The sequence below is a fragment of the Neovison vison genome, chromosome 11 (genome assembly GCF_020171115.1).
Source record: "Neovison vison isolate M4711 chromosome 11, ASM_NN_V1, whole genome shotgun sequence".
Lineage (NCBI taxonomy): Eukaryota > Metazoa > Chordata > Mammalia > Carnivora > Mustelidae > Neogale > Neogale vison.
In genome coordinates this window covers 16,069,985-16,074,086 of record NC_058101.1, presented here as the reverse complement: position 1 = coordinate 16,074,086, position 4,102 = coordinate 16,069,985, and the positions used below count along the sequence as shown (strand labels likewise).

Here is a 4,102-nt window from a genome sequence, read left to right as displayed (position 1 = left end):
GATGAAAGTAAATCCAGTTCTGAAAAATCAAAAGTACAGAGTAAAGAGGGCTACCATAAGTGGTTAGCAATTGAGTAGCATCTAGGTTCATATTTCCTGAGGATCTTAACCCTTCCTGGTAGCTACCTAGTTCACACAACTGAATAGCCCTGGGAAGAAGAAAGGGAAACAGCCTTAATGCTTCTAATCAAACAAGGAAAGTCATGCCACAATAGAGGCATTCCAGAGCACTTATGTTAAGAAAGTGATAAACACTGGCCAGGATAAATAGGGAGTCAGAAAAGATACCGCTCTTAACTACCACAAACAGTAGTTGCCCCCCACCCAAATGTTAACACTCACTGAAAACCAACTACTGTATATGCCATATCAAGTCCAATGGCTTTTTCTCAGAGAGAAAGATCCCTTTATCTCTTACTTAGTCATGGACCTTCCTATGACTCCCAACTTTCTCACAAATCTGTCCACTGTTGTACTTTATAGGACTCCACTAACATTTATTTTATTTATTTTACTTTTATTTTATTTTTTAAAAAGACACATTTATTCAGCATCATGATCAGACTATTACATTTAGCAATCAACAGCATGGGTGCAAAAAAAAAAATCTACATTAAAACCCTTTGTTGGAATGCTTTACACTTTCCACAGAACAGAAACTAAAATAACCTGTTACACAATTAGTCACAAATACAGTCCTCGAGTTTTTTTGCCCATACACATGAGTATTGTCTAAAACATGTCTTCTTTGTAGCAGCGAGGCCCTGCCACCACTGTGCTTGGCTGAGTTCACAAATCGGTTGTAACCTGTAGCTTCCCTGTCACTTCTCTGCCTCTCCTCTCCTGCTAAGCTTTGTTTCCTGGCAGTAATTAAAACCTTCTGCCACTGCCATAGCTGCTGCTGCTGCTGGAACCACCACAGCCACCTTGGTTTTGTGGTTTGGCAAAGTACTGGCCTCCACCACCATAAGGGCCAGAGCTTCTGCCTCCAAAATTGCCTCCTTTCATAGGTCCAAAATTTGAGGATTGATTGTTGTAGTTGCCAAAATCATTATAGCTTCCGCCACCTCCAAAGTTGCTTCCATCATTACCAAATCCGTTCTAGCCATCCCCACTGCCACCATATCCACCACCACCTCGACTGCCACCAAAGCCACCTCGACCACTGAAGTTTCCTCCGCGACCAAAGTGGTCATTCCCACCAAAACCACCTCCACGACCACCACCAAAGTTTCCAGAACCACTTCAACCTCTTTGGCTGGATGAAGCACTAGCCATCTCTTGCTTAGAGAGAGCTTTCCTTACTTCACAGCTGTGGCCATTCACAGTATGGTATTTTTGAATGACAATCTTGTCTACAGAATCATGGTCATCAAATGTTACAAAAGCAAAACCCCTCTTTTTGCCACTGCCTCGGTCAGTCATCATCTCAATCACTTCGATTTTCTCATACTGTTCGAAATAATCTCTTAGATGATGTTCTTCAGTGTCTTCTTTAATGCCACCAACAAAAATCTTTTTCACAGTTAAGTGGGCACCAGGTCTTTGAGAATCTTCTCTTGAGACAGCCCTCTTTGGTTCCACAACTCTTCCACCCACCTTGTGTGGCCTTGCATTCATGGCTGCATCCACCTCCTCCACAGTGGCATATGTGACAAACCCAAAGCCTTTGGAGCGCTTGGTGTTTGAATCTCTCATTATCACACAGTCCGTAAGTGTCCCCCGTTGCTCAAAATGGCTCCTCAGACTCTCATCGGTTGTTTCAAAGCTCAGACCTCCGATGAAGAGCTTCCGCAGCTGTTCAGGCTCTTTGGGAGACTCTAACTTAGACATGATGGTGGTGGGAGGGGAGACTTTAATGATGCTTATTTGGCGGCGTCCACAGGCAGAAAGTACTTTTATTTTTAAGTAATCTCTATACCTAACATGTGGCTCAAACTCACAACCCCAAGATCAAGCATTTCATGCCCACTGACCGAGCCAGCCGGTTACCCTGGAATTCACTAACATTTAATACAGTGTATGAGGATGTAGAACGAAGAAACCTTATTGTTATTATGACATTTATTCATGAAATTCTATGTATAAATCATTTCTCTTTGGTGTCATAGTAGGGGGGAATATAACAATTGATTCCAATTAAATATTTGACTTAATGTTTGAAAATCTGAAACTTTTAAAATGTTTTTAATACTTCTGTCTCAATTTTTAATCCAAATTTTTATCTTAATGAAGGGGGAAATTGACATAGTGCAAGTGATGAGAAATTATGGAATCTGGCAGATTATATCAGCATTCTTTTTGCCAGAATAATCTTCTACTGGTATCATGGCCAATAGATAGTAGCAGGTCTTCAATAATTGAACTTCAAAGATACTTCCATTGAGAATGATCCCAGCAAGAAAAGGAGATCACCAGTGATTCTTACAAAGATACTTTGGTAAAGGAACTACCTGATGGATGTGACTTCCTAATGTAGGTTATAAACACTCCTTGCAAATAACTTGGATCTAGTAAAAATGATTTTTTTTTTTAAGGTTAGAATCCAGAGCTTTGGTATCTGTTATAACTAAGTCTAGAACAGGTATTTTAAATCTCTTCACCAGAATAACCTACGAACCATTAAAATAATCTATATACACATGTGGCCAATCACAGAGTAAATTTGAATATCTGCTATGATCAGCCCTTATGCAAATCCAAGGTTGGAAATCCATGTTCTAGGAAATATTTATGCCAAAAGCAAGGAGAAATCAGGCCCTGAATTATTCTTTCCAGAAATAGGAAAAAAAAAAAGAAGACGACGACGACAAAGCATCAAACCAGAAATATAATTTATTTCATTATTCATTTAAAATATAAGCATCTCTTAGTATATTAATAATAATCCATATATTAAGTTATTCATTAACATTTGTAATTATCAAATGTATGCTGTTTGTTTTACAGTGGACATACAAAAGTTTAAGAAATTCTTCCTGTTTTTAAGAGAGTCACAGTTTAGCAGAAAGATTATTCAATGCTATCTATATAATTTAGTCTGTAGGGTAGCATGATAATATCTAGTAAGTTACACTAAAATATTCCAAATTATAATGGCATAGTATTTGGGTATGTATTCTACTTGTCCTTACAAATCAGAATAAGTCAGATACAGAAAATTTTAAAGTACCATTATCTTTTTTACAACTACCTAAATAATAGTTGAAAGTGGAATCTATTATTTTACATTTCTGGAACAACAAAAACATTGCATTCTAAAGCATTTTGACCCATTAAATGTTCTTTGTGATAAGAAGTCCTTCTGTCTCTGACATTTTATTCTTTCTCTTTTCAAAGATATTCGGTCCTTATCTTTAATGTGTTTTTGTCCATATTCCCACGTTTGAAATGTTTAACTGAGTTGACCAGAATTTGACCTCCAGTTTAATGGAAAATTATGTTCATATCTGAGACAGAGTCAGTTAAATTCAAATGCAGTGAAAAAGGTACTGTCAGTCTGAATATATGACATAGCACTAATGACCTAAAGAGTTGCTTACCCTCTGCACTATACAAAGGACAAAATCATAGAAACTATAAAACTCATTTCAGGAAAGAATCAAGTTTCCAATAAAGCTCTGAAGACCAAACCACTTTGCTATATGGCATCATTAAACATAATGTGCATGGATGCGGAATCACTTACTTCAAATTATTTTAGTAGCAGGTTGATGGTTATCCTCTTAACCTGTAGCTTCATAATGAGGATCTTCTCACCTTTAAAATAATCTTGAACCAATAAACACATCTACAGATAATAACATTTGAAAGGTAAGGTAAGAGCATTTCTGGGATCGTGAAGGTTTAATTGAGGAGTTCTGCCATTAAATTCCTATTACTGTGCAATGGGGCTTTACAAACCACCTCGAAGAAAATGAGTCATTTCAGGGTAATGAAATAGTACGTTCAATGGGTCTTATCAATATTAATATTACAAATTTTGAAAATAAACGTTTAATTATATAGACATCTAGAAGAAGAAAATATATTTTATTTTTTTTTAATTTTATTATGTTATGTTAGTCACCATACAATATATCATTAGTTTTTGATGTCGAGT

The 4,102-nt window shown here is 36.8% G+C and overlaps 1 pseudogene; it reads right to left on the bottom strand.

Annotated features, from left to right (window-relative positions):
- Positions 1-870: 870 nt before the first annotated feature.
- LOC122889098 lies at positions 871-1,833 on the bottom strand (annotated as a pseudogene).
- Between the last annotated feature and the right edge of the window lie 2,269 nt (positions 1,834-4,102).